General features: G+C 49.2%; 1 long non-coding RNA gene across 1 annotated transcript; it reads right to left on the bottom strand.

Annotated features, from left to right (window-relative positions):
- Positions 1-7974: 7974 nt before the first annotated feature.
- LOC135576581 (uncharacterized) lies at positions 7975-12660 on the bottom strand. Its single transcript, XR_010468371.1, has 2 exons — positions 9194-12660; positions 7975-8521 (listed from the first exon to the last, which is right to left on the bottom strand). It is a non-coding gene; the product is annotated as an uncharacterized LOC135576581 (long non-coding RNA).
- Positions 12661-22183: the final 9523 nt, after the last annotated feature.

Below are 22183 nucleotides of genomic sequence, written 5' to 3'. Positions count from 1 at the left end.
CAGCAGGTCGAGGCAGATTATCTTCCCTCTCTGATCTACCCTGGTGAGGCCGCATCTGGAGTTGTGTGTCCAGCTCTGGGCTCCCCAGCTTACAAAGGAGAAGGAATTACTGGAGAGAGTCCAGTGGAGAGACACAGAGATGATGAGGGCTCTGGAGCTTCTTTCTGAAGAGGCAAGACTGAGAGAACTTGGTCTGTTTGGCCTGGAGAAGACAAGCTGACAGGGGATCGTGTTTATGCTGCTAAATATCCCCAGGGTGGGTGTGAAGAGGATGGGCCAAACTCTTTTCAGTGGTGCCCAATGACAGGGTGAGGGGCAACGGGCACAGAATGACACACAGGAGGATCTGTCTCGACATTAGGAGAAACTTCTTTACTGTGAGGGTGCCAGAGCCCTGGAACAGGCTGCCTAGAGAGGATGGAGAGTCTCCTCCTCTGGAAACACTCAGAACACACATAGATGCCATTCTGTGCCATCTGCTCTGGTGAACCCGGTCTAGCAGGTGGGTTGGACTAGGTGATCTCCAGAGGTCCTTCCCAACCCCAACCAGTCTGTGATTCCGTGTTGAGCTTCTCAAGAGACGAGAGGCCCTGCAGAGGCATCTGGACAGACTGGAGCATTGGGCGATGACGAATGGTTGATGTGTAACAAGCCCAAATGCGGGTTCTGCCCCTGTGAGGGGGCAGCAGCTGCACAAGTGTAAATGGGGAGAGGAGCAGCTGGAGAGCAGCCCTGCAGAAAGGGATCTGGGTTGCTGGGGGGTGTCCTGGTTTTGCTAAAAACAAGTTTCTCTTTCAGTGAATTTGCCTGTCAGCTAAAGCCTTCATATTAACTGCATTTTCCTGGAGCACCAGACACATGTTTTGGTAAACCTAGCAATGGAATGCAAACTTATTGATAAGCACAGATGGATATCTCGCGAGAGGGGCGACGAGAAACAAGAGACCAAGAAACTGACCAACTGTGTATAACATTCCATTCACGTGAATACTTCATATAAAAGTGGGAGATCACGAGGATCTCGTCGCTTTTCCCCTTTTGCCTTTTTCCCTTCTGCTTATGGCCGACATTAGAAGAGGACCTTGCTAGTCGTCCCTGCGAACTGAGGCCTAGTGACAGACTGAATCCAGCTCCGATTGGCTGCAGAGTCTAATCCAGGACTTTGGGTGCCGGCTCTGCAGTTGCTGAGACTTTCAAGATTGGTTTTGTATATTTTGTATTATTTTCTCTATTCTTATTAGCAGCATTAGTAAAACATCTTTAATTTTTTTTCCAACTCTCTTCACTCTGTGCTTCTTTTCATCCCAATCACCTCTCCTTAGTGAAAAGGGGGGAGAGGGAGGGGGAGGTGGGGGGGGGGGGGAGGGGATTAACAATACATCTGCCAGGGTTTTATTGTCACCCCGCAATCTTAACCCTTGACAGATAATTGGCGCCCAACGTGGGGCAAGAGAAAGGGGTAAATTTGAAGATTTTTGGCTTTTCCACTGCTCTGATGTACCTTTCAGTTCTCTTGGCACAGTGCCTACTCATAGAGTTGTGATACACGCGCGTCCGTTTGCTTTGGATATTATTTAGTTGTATTAAGGCAAAGTGAATTACACTGATTTAAAGATGTTATGGCATAAGTTGTATCAGTTATTTTCTACATTGTGCTCACTGATTCCATATCTGTGTTGGGCTTTCTTTTTAAATAGAAGTATTCATTATATAACAACAAGGAACTGGACAATGGTCATGATGATGCTGTGTGGTTTTTCACTGGTTTATTTCATTATACTGCAGCTGCTAATGAATTTCTGCTCGCTTCTGCTTTACCTTGAAAAGCCTCCAGGAGAGATTAAAGAGCAGTACGGCTCTGTGTTTGCTAATTGGTCAAGCGAATCTTTAGAAAGGCTGAGTAACAATACTTTCGTTTTTTCGCTAGGACAATTCGCAAATGTTTTAGAGAGCTTTGAATATCCTTGGAGTTTTGATAGAACTGTGATGGTGTTATCTGGTTTGCTGAATGTGTGTCAGTTTGTGCTTCTGTTAAGAGAAATGGCGTTCAACAGGAGGTTTGCGTCTCTTTGTTGTCCTGAGATTTGCGGTGCATCTTCGGAAGCTTTAGCAAAAAGCACTCCGAGCTGCTTGAGAAAGAGCAAAACAGCAAAAGCTGCCGCTGCAGCCACTGCCCCCCCAACGGCGGCTTCGCAGGCTGAAGCTACAGCTCCTCCGCAGAGTTCCTCTGCCAAGGTCGCTGCAGATAACATTACTTCTCCAGCCTCAAAGGCTAACAAGGCAACCCCCCCTTCTTCACACACTGGGCACTGTTGCTGCTGTAACCACTGTGACAGTCATTCAGACTCTGGAAATAAATCAAATGATGGTGAACCCATATCAGCATCAGTTGCCGGTTGTAAGAAAGTCACTAGAAAGACTACCCGTGCAGCAGATGATGGCACAGGGCCAACATCAACCCAAGGGGCATCATCAGGACAGGGAGGAGATGAAGTGACCACCACTCGGTCCTTTTCTCCAGGTGAGCTGAGAGATCTGAGAAAAGACTTTAGTCGTCGTGAAGGCGAGAATATTTTAACCTGGCTGCTCCGATGCTGGGACAATGGGGCAGAAACAATTGAATTGGAAGGTGGTGAAGCCAGGCAGCTGGGATCTCTGTCAAGAGATTCCACCATTGATAGTGCAATTTCAAGAGAGTCTAATGCCACTAGTCTCTGGACCCGACTCCTGGCAGCTATGAAAGTAAGATTTCCCTACAAGGAAGATTGTATATCCAAGTTAGGGAAATGGAATACTATGGAGAGAGGTATTCAGTTCCTGAGAGAATTAGCTGTGCGAGAGATTATCTATTTTGGATCAGACAACCAAGAGGGGACATACCCAGATAGAATCAATTGTACATGATCTCTGCGGCGCAGATTTGTACAAAGTGCACCCCCTGCATATGCTAGGTCATTGGCAGGAATGGTCTGGTCAGCTGGAGGTCTACAAGAGATTAATGAAGTGATTGAGCAGCTCCGGAACTTTGAGGACAGCCTTGCTGGTTCTCTACGGGCTTGTGTCTCTGCTGTAGAGAAACTGTGTGAAAAATCTGATGACCGGTTTGAAAAGATATTGCAAGAAATCAAAGAACTCAGAGAAGACACATACCATTCACGACCTGCACAAACCTATGTTTCAGCTATTAGGAAAAGGCGTTTCCAATCTCGAGAGAGAGGACAGAGGCAGCCCACACAAAGAGGTTCACTGTGGTTCTTCCTACATGAGCAGGGAGAAAACATGAATAAGTGGCATGGAAGACCTGCCTCAGAACTTCAAGAACGAGTACGTGAGCTAAAAGGAAAAACTCCTAGGAAGGTGGCTGCTCCAGTTTACAAAAGGAGCAGAAGAGATTCTGATTAACCTCTAATTCACACGCAGAGACTGCACAAAACAGAAATTAGAGGTGCCCTGCCTCCAACCAGGTGGAGGAAAGGGATAACAGAGTTTATTGGACTGTACAAATACGATGGCCTGGTACAACACACCCCCAGGAGTACAAAGCTTCAGTGGACACTGGTGCACAGTGCACGATAATTCCTTCTAATTATAAAGGAACACAATCCATCAATATTGTTGGAGTGACTGGGGGATCCCAGGAACTGACTGTTGTAGAGGCTGAAATGAGCCTAACTGGAAAAAACTGGCAAAAGCATCCCATTGTGATTGGTCCAGATGCTCCGTGCATCCTTGGCATAGACTACCTCAGGAGAGGGTATTTTAAGGACCCAAAAGGGTATAGGTGGGCATTTGGTATAGCAGCTGTGGACACTGAGAAAATTGAACAGCTGTCTGATTTGCCTGGTCTTTCAGATGACCCTTCTGTTGTAGGACTGCTGATGGTTGACGATCAGCAGGTGCCAATTGCTACCACGACAGTGCATCGTCGGCAATATCGCACCAACCGAGACTCTTTGATTCCTATCCAGAAGTTGATCCGTCAATTGGAAAGCCAGGGTGTGATCAGTAAGACTCGTTCACCTTTTAACAGCCCAATCTGGCCAGTGCGTAAGTCTAGTGACGAGTGGAGACTAACTGTAGACTATCGTGGCCTGAATGAAGTTACACCACCACTGAGTGCTGCTGTGCCTGACATGCTAGAACTGCAATTTGAACTGGAGTCAAAGTCAGCCAAGTGGGATGCTACAATTGACATTGCTAATGCATTTTTCTCTATTCCTGTAGCAGCAGAGTGCAGGCCGCAGTTTGCTTTCACCTGGAGGGGCATCCAGTACACGTGGAATCGCTTGCCCCAGGGGTGGAAACACAGTCCTACCATCTGCCATGGACTGATCCAGACCACGCTGGAGCAAGGTAAAGCTCCAGAACACTTGCAATATATTGATGACATCATCGTATGGGGCGACACAGCGAAAGAAGTCTTCGAGAAAGGTGAGAGAATAATTCAGATTCTTTTGGATGCTGGTTTTGCCATAAAACGAAGCAAGGTCAAGGGACCTGCGTGAGAGATACAGTTTTTAGGAATAAAATGGCAAGATGGCCGTCGTCAGATCCCAATGGATGTGATCAACAAAATTGCAGCAATGTCTCCACCTACTAATAAAAAGGAGACACAGACTTTCTTGGGCGTTGTAGGTTTTTGGAGAATGCATATTCCTGACTACAGCCAGATTGTGAGCCCTCTCTATCGAGTGACTCGTAAAAAGAACCAATTTGAGTGGGGCCCTGAACAAAGACAAGCCTTTGAACAAATTAAGCGTGAGATAACTCATGCGGTGGCCCTTGGACCAGTTCGGACTGGACTAGATGTTAAAAATGTGCTCTACACTGCAGCCGGAGATAATGGACTTACCTGGAGCCTCTGGCAGAAAGCACCAGGAGAAACCCGAGGTCGACCCTTAGGTTTATGGAGTCGAGGATACAAAGGATCTGAGGCCAACTACACTCCAACTGAAAAAGAGATACTAGCAGCATACGAAGGAGTTCGAGCTGCTTCAGAAGTGATCGGTACTGAAGCACAGCTCCTCCTGGCACCTCGACTGCCGGTGCTGAGCTGGATGTTCAAAGGGACGGTTCCCTCTACACATCATGCAACCGAAGTTACGTGGAGTAAATGGATTGCATTGATCACGCAACGAGCTTGAATTGGAAATCCCAATCGCCCAGGGATCTTAGAAGTGATTACAGACTGGCCAGAAAGCAAAGACTTTGGGATGTCTCCAGATGAGGAAGTAAAACGTGCTGAAGAAGCACCACCGTATAATACTCTTTCAGAGACTGATAAGCAGTATGCACTGTTCACAGATGGATCCTGTTGTCTTGTAGGAAAACATCGAAGGTGGAAAGCTGCTGTGTGGAGTCCCACACGACAAGTTACAGAAGCCACTGAAGGACAAGGTGAATCTAGTCAATTTGCAGAAGTGAAAGCCATCCAGCTGGCTTTGGACATTGCTGAACGAGAGAAGTGGCCAATACTTTATCTCTATACTGACTCATGGATGGTAGCAAATGCCTTGTGGGGGTGGCTATAGCAATGGAGGAAAAGCAACTGGCAGCGCAGAGGTAAACCCATTTGGGCTGCCACACTGTGGCAAGACATTGCTGCTCGGCTAGAGAGCCTGCCTGTGAAAGTTCGTCATGTAGATGCTCATGTGCCGAAAAGTCGAGCCACCGAGGAACATCTAAACAACCAACAAGCGGATCAAGCTGCTAAGATTCAAGTAGCTGAGGTGGACTTGGACTGGCAACATAAAGGTGAACTTTTCCTAGCCCGGTGGGCCCATGATGCTTCAGGGCATCAAGGCAGAGATGCAACATATAAATGGGCTCGCGATCAAGGGGTGGATTTAACTATGGACACTATTTCACAGGTTATTCATGAATGTGAGACTTGCGCCGAAATCAAACAAGCGAAACGGTTAAAGCCTGTATGGTATGGGGGGCGATGGTTAAAGTATAAGTATGGAGAGGCTTGGCAGATTGATTATATTACACTTCCACAAACACGTCAAGGTAAGCGTTATGTACTTACAATGGTGGAAGCAACCACTGGATGGTTGGAAACATATGCCGTACCTCATGCTACAGCCCGAAATACTACCTTGAGCCTTGAAAAGCAAGTCCTTTGGCGACACGGTACGCCAGAAAGAATTGAATCAGACAATGGTACTCATTTCAAAAACAGTATCATAGACAATTGGGCCAAAGAACATGGTATTGAGTGGGTATATCATATTCCATATCATGCACCAGCCTCTGGGAAAATTGAAAGGTACAATGGTTTGCTAAAAACAACACTAAAGGCACTTGGTGGTGGAACCTTTAAAAATTGGCACTCACATTTAGCAAAAGCCACTTGGTTGGTCAACACCAGGGGATCAACCAATCGAGCCGGGCCTGCCCAATCAGAAATTCTATGGACTGTAGAAGGAGATAAAGTCCCTGTAGTACACATGAAAAACATGTTAGGAAAGGCAGTCTGGGTTCCTCCTGCCTCAGGCAAAGGCAAGCCCATTCCTGGGATTGTTTTTGCCCAGGGATCTGGCAGCACCTGGTGGGTGATGCTTAAGGATGGAGAAGTTCGGTGTGTACCTCAAGGGGATTTGAGTTTAGGTGAAAATATTCAATACTGAACTGCATGATGTGAATTGCCATGCTAACAGTGTTTAATAAGTGTCTTCCAGATCAAGACAGTGATGATGAAACCAGAGCTAGCTTCTTCGAGTGGCGCCTGACAACTTCTTCGAAGTTGATGTCTTTAACCCACAAACAGTGGTCATGAGATGCACTTGTACCATTTTTCCTGCCCTGGGAGACTGTCGTGACAAAATGAACTTAATGAACTTTTTAAAGGATGGTCCACTGATTAATTACTCCTGTGTATATATGTACATATGTATATATATATATATTAGTAGTGAGTAATTAGATTGTATTGATAGATTGTATTGATAAGGTTTAAGCATTCAGTGAATGGCATATTATAAGGGGTGGAATGTCCTGGTTTTGCTAAAAACAAGTTTCTCTTTTAGTGAATTTGCCTGTCAGCTAAAGCTTCATATTAACTGCATTTTCCTGGAGAACCAGACACATGTTTTGGTAAACCTAGCAATGGAATGCAAACTTATTGATAAGCACGGATGGACATCTCGCAAGAGGGGCGACGAGAAGCAAGAGACCAAGAAACTGACCAACTGTGTATAACATCCCATTCACGTGAATACTTCATATAAAAGTGGGAGATCACGAGGATCTCGTGTGCTTTTCCCTTTTCCCTTCTGCTCATGGCCGACATTAGAAGAGGACCTTGCTAGTCGTCCCTGCGAACTGAGGCCTAGTGACAGACTGAATCCAGCTCCGATTGGCTGCAGAGTCTAATCCAGGACTTTGGGTGCCGGCTCTGCAGTTGCTGAGACTTTCAAGATTGGTTTTGTATATTTTGTATTATTTTCTCTATTCTTATTAGTAGCATTAGTAAAACATCTTTCATTTCTTCCAACTCTCTTCACTCTGTGCTTCTTTTCCTCCCAATTGCCTCTCCTTAGTGGAAAGGGGGGAGAGGGAGGGGGAAGTTGGGGGGGGGCGGAGAGGGGGTTAACAATACATCTGCCAGGGTTTTATTGTCACCCCGCAATCTTAACCCACGACAGATAATTGGCACCCAACGTGGGGCAAGAGAACGGGGTAAATTTGAAGGGAGCTGGGGAGGCTCTTGGGCTGGGGCGGAACACTGGGAGCCCCAACATTCCTTCCTGGGACACCCCAAAGAGTCCTTAGTTACCAACAGTCAGAGCGACCATGATGTTCCCAGCGAACGGCTCCTGGGTCCGCCTGGTCCTGCGGCTGCTACAGCCATTCATGCTCCCCCAAAACTTCTTTCCTCCAGGTAGGAACCCACCCCGACCCCTTCAGCCCGGGATGCTCATGGTGGCAAGTGGGGAGGTGCCGCGATGAAGAGACGGGGACGCAACTTGATGCAAGCAAAGTATCCACTTTATTGTTCTCTACACAATCTTTTTATACTGTTACATACATTACAACTACTATCGTGGATTATACTGATTGGTATACCAACTAATTAGCTCATACATATTACAAAAGCTGAGCTCATGATAGGTTAGTAAGAAAGCATGCATATCTTATCTTAGGTCCTTGTAACTACATGCCTTTCGTGTTAGGAAAGCTTCGCGCGACTATAACAAGATACTGTTGCCAAACCACCAGTTCCTGTGCTTTGTTCTTACACCCATCGGCTGTAATTTTCCACAACCCCCCAGTAACTTCCCATGCTAACACAGCAGGTCCAATAACTAAAATCAGCACATTGCCTATAAATACAGCCAAGATAACCCACATCTCCCCCTTTTTGTTTTCAAACATATGCTTCTTCCCAAGGTCGGCGCCCAACCAGTTCGAGGACGTCTTGCTTCACCAACATTTCTGTATTGGGAGTTTTCGGGAGGTCTTGTGCTTGTACAAGAAAAATCTTATTTACTGAAGCGGTTATCGACTTTTGTAAGCACTGCAAAATACATGGAATCGTTAGTAATAATACACAAATTACTGAAAGGATCAAAATTCCCTGTTTAAGTAAATCTTTTATCCACCCTGTAATTCCCCAAGAAGCTAGCCACCCATCGAGTCCATCCATTCCTTCCTGCACATTGTGAATCCTTTCTCGTAGTTCTGCAATCTGTTTATGAATGCTCACAGAGTGATCAGATAGATTCATGCAACACATTCCTTCAAATTCTTGACATCCATGTCCGTGGGCTAGTAAAAGAAAATCTATGGCAGCACGATTCTGTAAGACTACATGTCGTAAGCTATCTACATCTTGAGCTAATCCTGACAAAATGTCAGAGGTCGTGTTAAATTCTTTGACAGCCCAGCATGCCAATTGTTTTATTTTATTCCAATTGCTTGCGGCCATTCCACCAGGCAAAAATAGGGACAGAGCTATAGTAGATCCTAAAGACCCTAAATTGACGCGATCATCGCAATCTGGTTGTAATTGTCGCAATGACCTTTTTGATCTGGTACTATTGCTCAGGGAACGATTAAGCACGTCCCTCATATGAGGTGCGAACAGCGTAAGTCTCCCAATATAACAAGGTCCTCCCACAGGTTTAAAAGGAATTCCGGGCCATGCTCTATCTCCACAAATCAAGAAATAGCCTTTTGGCAACCTTACCTGTCCAGTGATATCGGCCACATCTCTAGTCCCTGTATTCATCGAAATGTTCCAATGACCAGAGTTACCTGACACGTTTTGATAATGAATCAGTGAATCTAATGTCTCTTTGTGACCATCTCGAATCAAATACCCAGTCCAGCTATCACCAAAATAGACCACTCCAGTCCCGTTAACAGGAAGAATCTCCGGACTCATATTAGAGCAATTTTCGCGATTTGAGATGTTCTCCCATTCCCCCTGTGGAGGGAAGGAGCCCCAAAGTGTCAGTTCCTGAAACGGTAAGTGATTAGAGAAATTGAGCCTTTGAATTAAGCCTTGCTGGAGCATGGCTCCCTGCTCTACTGGCCAGTCGCTACTTTTTATACACCATCCGTCACTGTTATTTCTCCTCCATTGCCAATATGAGGAATTGAGTACATTCGACAAATCAGGGGTGTTAACGTAACCTCGAAAATCGTCTAGGTGTACATATGGATACCCAATTAAACATGTTCTAAACGGATCGCTTACTTGCGCCAGGGACAGACAAAAGTCTGTGGTACTGGAACAGATTTATCACATTCAATGGCTTTCCAAAGGACAATATTTGATTGCTCAAAAATATATCTATGCCATTTTTCTAATTTTTCCTGATAGGAGCGAGTTCTATCGCCCTCAATTCCAGTTTCCACTGACAGCCTCTGTAAGAGCCCTTGGTAATCCTGCAAACAATAGTCACACCACCGTCTTACGCGGCACCTATTTACCCACTGTGGTCTTTCGCAGTCAGCACAAATTCTAAGGATCCAGAAATTGCACACTTCGCAGTCTGGACATTGAAACTCTCGCTTATCTGTTTCTGAGACGGAATTCATTCGGGAGCAACGTTCTCCTCATCGAACGCAGGTTCTGGAGCGTTATCAGAAGACTGCCGTTGCAATGTTTCTCGGAAGGGTCTCACGTTCTTTGCCGGGATCCAGCGAGGACCTCTCTCTGTGGAAACACAAGCATAACCTCTACCCCATGTAACAAGGGGATAGGGTCCCATCACTTTACCTGTTTCGGGGTCCCGGATCAATACTGGCGGCTTAATCTTGGGTTCAAAAAGGGTGTTTGTGCTAAAATGACGAACTACTGGAGGATTGCTGTCTAACAGGGAACAATTCAAAAAATTAAAAACATACAAGGCTTTCTGTAAGCGCTCCTCTGGTGTAGCAGCCCCTATACCTATTCCCCCTTTTTGTTTTAATAACAAACGTTTTAAGGTTTGGTGAGATCGTTCTATCAAAGCTTGTCCCGTAGGAGAATGAGGGATACCTGTAATGTGTGATATACCCCAAGAGGCAAAAAAGGTCGTCAAGGTTTTAGATACATATGCAGGGCCATTATCAGTTTTGATTTGAGAGGGTACCCCCAAAGTAGCAAAGGCGCGCATCAGATGTTTTCGCACATCGCGTGCTTTTTCTCCTATATGACAGGAGGCAAATAACATTCCGGAAAATGTATCAATAGAGCAATGAACAAACTTTAGACGACCAAATTCAGCAAAATGAGTGACATCTGTTTGCCAGAGTTGAAGGCTTTGTAGCCCTCTGGGGTTGACTCCTTCTGCTATAGAAGGGAAAGAGTGCCGTTGACAATCAGGACACACCGCAATGATATTATGAGCTTGTTGTATAGTGAGGTCAAATTGACGCTTAAGGCCTGCAGCATTTTGATGAAAAAAGGAGTGGCTGAGTCGAGCTTGCGCTAATCGATCTGGTAACACCTGCACCGGTAGCGTAAGCAAATCCGCTTGTCGGTTCCCTTCTGCAATAAAACCAGGTAGAGAAGTGTGAGATCGGACATGCATAATAAAATAAGGGTGAAGGCGGGAATCTAACAGGAAAATGAGTTCTTGTAACAGATTGAACAGTGCCGCATGAGAAATATCCCGTAGCACAGAAGCTTCTGCTCGGCTAACAATTCCTGCAACATAAGCAGAATCAGTGATTATATTGAGAGGAATAGACCATTTTCGAAACACTCGAACAACTGCAGATAATTCTACTATTTGAGGAGAACCCTGCACAATCTGAACATCTGAGCCCCACTGTTCCCGCTGGTCATCCCACCAAAGGATAACAGACTTGTGAGATTTGCCAGACCCATCTGTGAATACAGTGAGGGCTTGTAAAGGCTGGTCACTCCGCTTTGGAACAGGTAAAAGGCGAAAATCAATGCTTAACAGCTTGTGAGAAGGCGGATGAGAAGTGAGTTGGCCTGCATAGCCAGTCAGGGCTATACCTAGTGCATCTGATTGTTGTTGTAGCCATTGCAGGTAAACAGTTGTTACTGGCATACATATGAGGGCAAAGTCCGTGCCCGCCAGGGTAAGTAATCGCTGTCTGGCCCTGATGATTAAAGATGCAAACATCTCATGTTGGGTAGAAATCGTCTTTGTGGCTTGGTTAGGCAGAAAAATCCATTCAATGATTAGTAAAGGGTCAGTTTTCTGGCAGTCCCATTGAAAAATGAGCGCATAAGGCTGTCTAGCAGGATTAAGGATGATTAATTGAAAAGGCAATTCTGGTTCCCATCGATGCGCTTGTCTGGAGGCAATTGCTGTTGCAGCTTTATGCAAGGAAGCTATGGCTTCAGGACTAAGAGTTCGCGGAGCGTTTAAATCCGAGCTTCCTTTAAGCATTTCGAATAAGGGACGAAGGTCCGCATTACTGATTCCTAACAATGGTCTGACCCAATTGATTGTACCCAGCAGTTTTTGTACATCATGTAAGTTCTTTACATTTGCCTGTATCTGTAAGGGTTGCGGGGTAACAGTCTGAGCCCTTATACGCCATCCTAAGTATTTCCAAGGTGGCATTCTTTGAATTTTTTCTGGTGCAATACAGAGGTCTGCTGATTTTACAGCAGCCACGACAAGGGCTACAGCTTCCTCCATGACTTCATGGTGCTGTGCTGCCACTAGAATGTCATCCATATAATGATATAACAGTGCAGCAGGCACTGCAGTTCTAACAGGACTAAGTATCTTTGCTACATACCATTGGCATATTGTAGGGCTATTTTTCATTCCCTGCGGTAGCACAACCCACTGGTATCTTTGCAAAGGAGCTTGCATGTTGACGCTTGGCACAGAAAAGGCAAATTTAGGGGCATCATCTGGATGCAATGAAATATTGAAAAAACAATCTTTGAGGTCTATGATAGTTAAATGCCAATCTCGAGGGATCATGGTAGGGGATGGAAGCCCAGGCTGCAGGGCCCCCATATCTTCCATAGCGTCATTAATTTTTCTGAGGTCATGGAGCAGGCGCCACTTGCCAGTCAGTTTTTTAATAACAAAGATAGGCGAGTTCCACGGACTCGTTGAGGGTACAATATGTCCCATAGATAGTTGTTCGTTAACTATTTCTTGGAGGGCGTGAAGTTTTTCCAGTGGTAGGGGCCATTGATCAATCCAAATAGGAGTGTCTGTCTTCCAGGTTAACGGGTCCGGGAGGCAGCAGGTGCATTGAGTCCCCATCCCCGACGCTGGTGACGGTGCAGCCCCCGCTGCCGCTCAGCACCCCGAGCTTCATCCTGGCCCAAAACTCGGGTCCCTGGAGCAACTGCAGCACCCACCACAGCTCTGGGGGGGCACAGAGAAAAGGAGAAAAAAAGAATCCTCAAACCCAAATGTAGAGAAGCCTCAGCACTGCAGGACGAGCTTTCCCCTCCTGATGCTGCTGGAGAAGCCGCCAGTGCCATTGTGGTTGCGGGGCAGGCGCAGGACCCCGTCACAGAGCCCGAGGAGCTCAGACACACTGGTTGTTGCTGGGGAGATCCCGGATCGGGGTTTGGGATCCCGAGAGGAGCTGCCGGCCCAGGGGGCCCAGGTGGGTGCCCCGCTGACCCAGGCACCGCGGGGGCTCTCGGGGCTGGAGCAGCTGCCAGTGCCCACGTTGGCGTCAAAGGGAAGGAAGTGGTCGCTGGAGAGGAGTGATCCGGTGAAGGTGTCGCTCCAGTCGCTGGGACTGAAATCGCTGCTGGACCAGGTGGGTTCCGAGGGCTCCTTGTTCAGGAGGAGCGATGGCAACGCCGAGGCACCGTTCAGCTCCCGAGCGCTGCCGAGCAGGGAGCCCCCGAGGTCGTAGGGGAACGTCGCGGCTGTTGCCTGCGCTTTCAAACCCGGATGATCCACCAGCTCCTCCACCACCTCCGGTTTCTTCTTGGAGCCCTTCCTGCTGAGCGGGACCACCCTGATGCTCTGGCCGCCCGGGTGGCCGAGCTCCACCAGGACTCTGCGGGCGCTCCCCAGGCTCTCGTACTCCACCAGCGAGCAGCACCGGCTCAGCAGCTCGGGCAAGCGCGACGCGTATTTGCACGCATCCGAGGGCAGCTTGCGGCCCGGGCGCAGGATGTGGATGGAGGCGATGGCGCCAAAGGGGCTGAACATCCTCGTGATGGTCTCCAGGAAGTTCTTCTGCAGCAGCAACAGCGCGTCCCGCTCGCGGGGCAGCAGCTCCCAAGCCAGCAGCAGTTTGCTGGGGGGGATGCTGAGCCGGGACTTGGGGATGGGGACACGCCGCACTTTGGTGCCCTCCTCGTTCGCTTCCAGCAGCTCCGAGAACCGCAGGGTGTAGAGCGTGAGCTTCCAGTCACAAGTCAGGAATTTCACCTGTGAAAGAGATAGGGGTCACCACGTCCCCATGAGCGTCTCAGGCAGGGACCACCCTAAGCCTGCTGTCCGGGCAGGCTGCGACCCCATCAACCTGAAACCACAGCAAAGCAACGTCGCCATGCCACATCAGCATCTTTGGGGTTTGCAGGAGAACGTTCCCAATGGGCTCTGGAAATGGCAACCTGGACCTCCCCATACACCCCAGCAGAAGCAGCCAGAGGACACCCAGACACACGGACACCCTCCACATGAAGACCACTTCGCAGCCCCGCTGGCCGGCACCGGGAGCCACCTGCCTTCTTGAAGGACGTCAGCAATTTGATTCTGACAAAGCCCATCTTGTTCTTCTGGATGTGTTTCAGCAGGAAAGCGTCCTTGGCCAGGTTCTCATCGGAAAGGTAGAACTCCACCTGGGACATGATCCTCCAGACCAGCTGTGGGTCGGGGATGGAGCAGCTGCGGTCCAACAGATCAGCCCCCAAGGCATCGCTTACGTTGCAGAAGCTCCTGGCAGAGAAGCAGGGACACAGGCGTGCGCTGGTGGCCTTTGGGATGTCAGCACCGCCCAGTCTCTGCCATGAGTGCAGCAGGGACACCAGCTCTGCCCTGAAAGGGGGAAACAAAGAAAGAAAGAAAGAAAAAGCCCTCAGGACACGCAGGCTGCTGGTTTATAAGGGGAACTGCCCACAAAGAGACCAGGTGGGTGCTTATGGACCCACCAGGCTCCAGGTGAGACCTGTCAGGGCTTAAACAGCCCCAGCTGAGCCCCGGAGCAGCCGGGCTGGTCTGCGGTGACCCAGAGCAGGTGGAGGGGCAGAGACAGAGCTACCGGCACCTGGCACGGCCGTGAACTGCTGCTCTGAAGCGGAAAATCATAGAATGGTTTGGGTTGAGACCTTCCCAGCTCCCCAGTGCCACCCCTGCCATGACCAGGGACATCTTCACCAGCTCAGGTTGCTCAGAGCCCCATCCAGCCTGGCCTGGGATGTCTCCAGGGATGGTTCACCCACCACCTCTTGCTCAGGGTCAGGAGGTGCTGCTGAGCCCCCCAGGGGAAATAACCCCCTTGTTTGGGCCCTGAGACTTGACATATGAAGGAAGAGGCTCAGGCTGGTCCAGCCACCCCTGCACGACTGGGCACAATGCAGAGGGAGAGCGAAAAAGAATGCAGAGGGAGAGGCTGAGGCTACACCTTCCCCCTCCCGAGGGCTCCCAGCAGGAAGGACCCGTCGCTGGTCACGTCCCTGTATCCTACTCCCATCCTCCACAATCAGTCTGGAAGCATCATTACAAGATGCTTCTTGCAGCCCCATCTCCCACTCCGTGGATTCTGGTCTCACCCCCCAAACCAGCCGCCGTTTCACAGTGAATCCACCTCCCTGCATGCACCGGATCCCCGGCCAAAACCGCTTCAATCAGACCAGACCCTGCATCTCCCCCCAGTGCTGCAGCATCCGCCCGACACCTTTTAGTGACTAAAGAAGAAATGGGACCACAACAATCCCTGTACAGGCCTGAGCATTTGATAGATGTTTACTGCTATTCAGGTTTAGCCGGGAATTGGGTGCATTGGATGGGGTGTCCTCCTCGCACAGTGCTGCACAGCTCCAGGGCGTCTCGCTCGCGCATCCGTGGGAAGCCTTTTCTGACTTAGTGCTCCCTGCATATATATTTCATACTTTACTTACTTTTCCTACTTTCCTGCATACTTTCCTTTCCTTTTTCCTGGCTTGGCCCTTCCCAGCGAGTTCTTGAGGATTGGCTTCCTCCAAACTGCTTGAGTGCTGCTGAAGGAGGATGAAGGGACAGCTCTGGCGACCCAAGCTCTGTACTCACCACCAACAATCGTCCAGCACCGCAACGCAGGTTTCACAGCTCCTCGTGTCCAACCCTGGTGTGACCTGATTACTGCAGGGGTGAAAAAGCTCAAGCAGCCAACAAGAGAACTGTAGAACAGAGTCACAGAATCATTTTGGTTGGAAGAGACACTCAAGATCAAAGTTCATCCTCAAGACTCATCACTGTTGTCTTTTTTTCCCCAGCACTAATGTCCATGTTTGCCAGGAGAACACAAGCACCTGAGTCTCTAATCGAGCAGCCCTGGAGATGCTCTGTGCTTTGGCATATTTTCACTGAGAACTCTACATGCTAATTTATTATGCTCAGCAGCTGTAGAAAGCTTCTGCCCTTCTATCTCACAAGGTTGCTTGCATCGATGAAGGCTGAAATTTAAAAAATGTAAAGAAATAAACAACCAAACAAAACCCAAACCAAGCTCCTCCATTGTTTCCTGAGTCGTCAAACTCTCTAGGGAAATCAGGTGGCGCCACTTAGGACTGGGTTTGGCTATGACAGCAATTTTATTGTTGCAAACACACATGTCAAGTTCAGCGGTCAGCATCCTCTTGAGAATGTTTGTCTGTGGCCTCTGATGGTCAGTGGCCAGTTTCGATGGTAATTTCAGTCACGAGTACTGAACGCTTCTGTCCATAAGCCGTGCACCTGGAACACCTGGCAGAGAGGTTGGCAGCATTGCCAGGTGAGGCTGCAAACGCAGCCTCCTTTGCAGTCTCCTCCCCAGTGCTCACTTTGGATTTCTTGATCTTCTTCCCGTTCTGGCATTTCCCTTTAAAGGCTGGATCGCCAGAAGTCTCACTTCTATCCTTCGCCGCTTTCTTTCGGGCGCACCGTCACCCTCCTCTGCACAGGTCTGTTTTCTCTTTCTGCACGGCGGTTTTTCGTTCGCAGCCTCTGGGTCAATGGGCACTGGGGGGAGCGCACCTTGTTTTTCGAGCGAGTATTTCCCAGGCTGCTGCTCCCCTCGCGACCTGGGGTGCCAGTCTGCTCGGTGGCCGCTCGAGCTGTACAGCCGTTCCCAAATGGAGCTTCTGCCATACCCTGAGCTGTTTCTGGCCCTGTGGGAAGAGCGGCGCAGGATCCCACTGCCACGCCGCAGCTGACGGGGAGCGCGCTTCTGCGTTTCCACAGGGCTGGTGCGCCTGCGCTTGGGAGGCGGACAGTCCGGGTGGCTCCCGTCCAGCTTCTCCCCCTCCTCAGTGGCAGAGTGCCTTCTCTTCCTGCCGCAGCGCTGAGGGCGAGGCGCTGCGGAGTCCCGTGGGCTTCCGTTCCGCTGGATCCTCTGCGTACTTGCTTCACCTTCCGGCTTTCTCGGTGCCACGAAGCCTCCAGAAAATGGACTCTTCAGCTCTGGAACCGACTTTGCCAACCCAGTGCTCTGTGTCTCTTGGCGTTCAGCGCCCGCTCCAGGGGTCAAATCGTGGTGCCTGGAGAAACAACAGGGATCTTAGTCTAGGGTTGTTCTCGCAGCCTCCACGTGGCTTCACTCTCATCCTAACATCTTCTGGCAGCACTTGATATGACATGCAGAAGACTGAACCCGGACTGGAAGCTGGAAATTAGATCGTGCTCTGCCAGTCCTATCTGCCCCTTCCAGAGCAGGAATTCATCTTTCTACCCTCTTGAACCCCCATTTCACCTCTCTTCACAGCTAGCCAGGCCCAGAGAGCAGACAGATAGCAATTTACACAATCACAACAAATGAGTGCCAAACAAGGAAGAAGAAGAAATGACAGGGCCATCTGCAGAGCAGACAGAACTCAACTGGACGGTCTTTCTCTCTTAGGACAGAAAGCAAAGCCCACCGGAGAAGAACAGCAACGACAAGATCAGAAACAGGAGAGGGAGCGTATTCTGAACACCCTTTCACACGTGTTCTTACCTGACATAGAAGAGTAAATATGCGCGCTGGCCAAGAACCGTCTGGATGTCACACAGAACCACAGACTCATCGTCCATCTTGTACCACCGTCCATCGCTGGCCTGCAAAGCAAAGCAATTCTATCTTCAGATGAACGGCAGGCTTTTGAAAACAAAAACACAGGCAGTACATCACTGAAGGGCACAATAGACAAATGCAAATCACACTTTTACCTTTACAAAGCAGTAATAGTGTCCTTGCTGACAGCTGTGACCTTCATGGACCAGGACGGCATACAAGGAATAGAGGAGTGGTCCTCCAGCCGCTTCAGATGTGTATTTGCCAAGGTCCAAATATTCTGGGTACCGCACGACCTAAGGAGACACCAAGAGGATTCCCAAGTTATCCTGAGAGTCTTTGGGAAGCAGCCTGAGAAAATCCTGTCAAAGGATCTTCTCAGTTCATCAGAAACAGGTGTCGCCATGTCGTCACCAAAGTGGCAGAAAACTGTTCTCGGCCAACCCAACTCTTCATGAGCACCCAGGTGCTCATCTTCACCCTGGAACTTTCCTCTGGCCACAAGGGCAAGAGCAAGGCAGAGCTGTTGCAATTCTTTTTCTCAGACGGCTGCACTCCATAGCCATCGTGTGCAGACACGAACAACTTCCAGAACAAGCATTCTCCTTCAGGAAAGGACTCCTTCCAAGCAGACAACGTGGCCGTGCACTTGTTTACATACCTTGCTAATCTTTCTGCCAAAGAAAGGATCGAATCTCTTCAAGCACACGGTCAGGACGTTGGAGGACTGATGGATTGTAAGCCTCTTGGACGCACTGACCCGCTGTTCACACCTTGAAAACACAGACCCAACGGTTGCAACCTGTCTTGCCCACACTCCACCCCCCATCCATCTAGGGTTGAGCTAAGGCTTGTTTTGCCCAGTTCAGGCAGAAGGGAAAAAAAAATGTACCCATCTTAGAAACAAATGCATTTTATTCCAAGTCATGGATGATTCAGGAGGTTTAGTTGTACAGGGAAGAAAACCAAACAAACAGAAAAAAACCCAAGCTGTGTCACGACTGGGTTTCTCAGTGACGTCCAAACCTAACTACTGCTTCCAAACATGCAAATCCATAACCCAGTATCTACTATGAAGATGTCATTAGTAAAGATCTTACTTGCTACACTTATAGCTGTTTTCGCCACCCAGATGCTCGGGTCTGACAAAGTCCTCCAGAGCTCCGGTGACAGATGTGGCTGTCTGGATGAGAAAGAAAGGAGAGCACTGAGCTCCTGGAAACTCAAAATCCCAAGAAATAGCTCCCCATGTGGTGCCAGCGTTAACCCGATAAACAGCTACTCCTGGGCAGCACCAGAGTGTCCTGTGCTCTGCCTGGTCAAAACCAGCAAAAGCCACAAAAGCCACCCGTCCAGCATCACGTGCGTACTGAGGAGTCCAAAGCAGGGCGGTAGGACAGCGTCATCATGGCTGTCGACAGCATCCTTGCTCTTTGCCCAGCTGGCACCCAGCGCAGGGAGACCATTTACAGGGCTTCTACGGAGGGAGCACACAAGTCCACTTCCCTTCCCATCCACCACCATCTTGCGTGGTAACAACCCGCAGTTTGAAGTCAACGGAGTTTACTGGAGATAAACGAGGCCCCTGCAGGGACCTCAAAACATTTTGCACCACCATTTCCAAACATCTTACCTTGATATCCAAAGGAATATCACGGAATGCCTCGTAGGTGTCTGAAACAGCTTTGCAGCTCCAGCATGTTACTGGAAGGCAAAGAGAAAAGGTTCTCAGGTTGGGACGGACACTAACTCTGCCCATGTAATTGACCAGTGCAGCCTGGACATGCTGCTGCCTGCAAAAAGCAGTTTTCCACAAAGGGAGAAAGAGCCACAGACCGTTCTAAGGACAGGGATATTTTCAAAAATTACCTCTGGATCTTAGAAGTCCTCCAAAGACCTGATCAATGACTGTGCCGCCTTGAGATGCGTCCCAGCTGGAAAGAAACGGTAATCGTGGCTCAGAAGGTGGAAGGCAGAGAGCTCGCTCTTGCAAGAGTTTTCCTTGTTAGGAGAGCCCCGGAGAGCGGGTTTCACTGACGATTTAAAGGAAGGAGTCAAAAGGGCCAGAGAACATTTCCATGGTCATGTGCTCATGCTTACTCGCTGCTGCTGCTCAAACAAGCTGTCTGCATGGCATCCACGGCACAGCCGAAGAATTCATGCGCGTCTTCCTGAGCGCCAAACTGGAAATCTCCTATTCCTGAGAAAGAAGAAGGTTTTCACATTAGTCTCCCCAAAAAAGGAAAGAAAACTGACCCTTCTAAAAGCTCTCCTCCTTAACCTGAACCCGGAATAAACAGTTACACACGGGGTTCTTTGGCAATGAAAAGTAACTCCAAATGAAACCATCTGAAATGACTCACGTGGCAGGTTGCTGACAACAGCCACAGGTGCGACGGCACTGCCCGAGCAAGACAGGACCTCCTCCACGTGCACTTCCATCGTACACATCATGCAGAAGCCTTTCTTCTCACCTAAGAGGGGAGGGAAAGAAGGAAGCAGCCCAATTAAAATATACACGGCTATGGAAAATCTTCAAGGAAGAAAAACACCAAACCACCAGGTACAACGTCCGCTCTCCCTTCTCCATCCTCTACTTCTCATCCTCAGAGCTGTTTTCCCAGAGTTGCCGTGGTTTCTTCATCATTTAGAGCTTCCCCAGAGGTGTAAAAGAACGCGTAGCAAGGACTCACAGGACTGGCTGTGCTGGCGAGACAGCAAGTAGTTGGCCAGCGGAGGGGTGTACGTCAAACACTGCAGGATGGAATTGAGGTAGCAGGTGTCGCCCAGGTTGTAGAGGCCTCCTCCCACACTGCGTGTTTGCTGCCAGCCCACGCAACTCTTCTGCGGAGGATACAGGTCCCTTTCTGGCAGAGCCATTCTCACACTGGTGCCTGCAAGAAAATCAGATTTTAAAGGAGATCTCCTTGTGTGGATAAGGAAAGCCCTCAAGTGGTGTGCCTAGACTTGGCCCTCTTTGGATGTGCTAGAGAAAAGATAACTAGGAAACAGGAATTACGCTGACAGCCTGCATCTACCCAAACCCCAACGGGAGAGCCCAGTGGACAGCGAGGAAGGTACAGGCCAACCCACACTTCTACCCTCTCTCTATCCACACCATCCCCTGTCTCAAAGGAAACGAAGCATTACCTTTTCCACAAACTGGAATTGTCAGGAAGGGGAGGGAGAAAAAAAAGGTCGTAATTTCCAGAAGAAGAGTATTGAATGAATACAGCAAGGAGCTGAGTGGCTCTGCCGTCGAGCTCAGCCCGCGCTCACACTCGCCAGCACAGCCGCCAGCTCAGTGCGAGAGCACAGCAGGAGCTGCCGGGGACGCCCCTTATGAGCACCCGGCCCTGGGACGCCCTTTGTGACACGGGGCCGTGCGGGGCCGCGCAACAATGGGGCTGGCGCCGCCCGGCACCTCCTGCAGCTGCGGCTGCGGGGCCTCCCCAGGCACCAGCCGCGGGGCAGGGGCTCCTCCCCGGCAGAGCACGCACCTCTGCCCACACCAGGGGCTCAGAAACAGGCCAGAAGGCGCACGAGACTTTTGGACACTGCATGATTGACTTCAAGACTCATCGCTCTTGTCCTTTTTCCGCCAACACTACTGCACGAGGTTGGCAGGAAAGTCAACTTCTTCACTGAAACAAGGAAGAAGGAGTGTGTCTGCAGTGCTGTGAGCTCCCAGAGAGGAGCATCGAGCTCTGCCAAATCTGCCAGGTTCTGAGTCCCCCACGCAGGGCGAAGTGCCCATTGGAAGGCTGAGCAGCAGCTTCTACTGTCCCCCTCTTCTCCTTTCAGGAGTTTTCCGTAAGCGCCGAGTGCTAACGTAACGTCGAGCAGTTGGAGCAGGTACTCGGTTGGTTGCTGCTGTATCTGGTCCCTCATGTCTGTCATCTCCCTCTCCTTTGCATCCAGCATCTTCCTGATCTTCTCCCGCTCGCCAGCCATCGTTTCCTCCAGCTCGCGAACGCGATCTTCCGCTGCACTGGCCTGTGAAAAACACAGTTGGCATCTATGTGGGTACAATAAAAATGTCCAAAATCCACCTCCCTCCCAAATGGACGTCAAGATTTCTGTCCGCAAAATTCAGGGAATGCAAAGGGACGGAAATGTCAATCCATCCAAACACCACACTGCTTGGGATTAGTTATTAAAGCAAATTTAGTGCCTTTACCTGTTTCTGAAGGCCACAGAGCTGGTTGCTGAGAACTTCTTTCTCATGAGAGTCTCTTTCAGCTCCTCTCGCGCCGCACCGGCCGCTTTGTCGTTTTGGTCAGAGGACAGTTTGGCTTTTTACAGCTGGAAGGCAAGTTTGATACACGTCACTTGCACCGAGTTGGATATTCTGCAAATATCCTTTCAGTACAAAATAGAAGCTATTTAATCTCTAATAATTTTAAATGAAAATCTGGGAAGTTTATTAGAAGAATTGCATAATGTTAAGGAAATGCCCAAAGGACCAGAAAAATCTATTTCAGAACTATTCCTATAGGATTTGCTTATAGAGTCACTACCTAGATCACATCTAACCGGGGGGCTGTTG

This window comes from Columba livia, chromosome 28 (assembly GCF_036013475.1).
Source record: "Columba livia isolate bColLiv1 breed racing homer chromosome 28, bColLiv1.pat.W.v2, whole genome shotgun sequence".
Lineage (NCBI taxonomy): Eukaryota > Metazoa > Chordata > Aves > Columbiformes > Columbidae > Columba > Columba livia.
The sequence above is the reverse complement of the archived record's forward strand: the minus strand, read 5'-3'. Positions and strand labels throughout refer to the sequence as shown.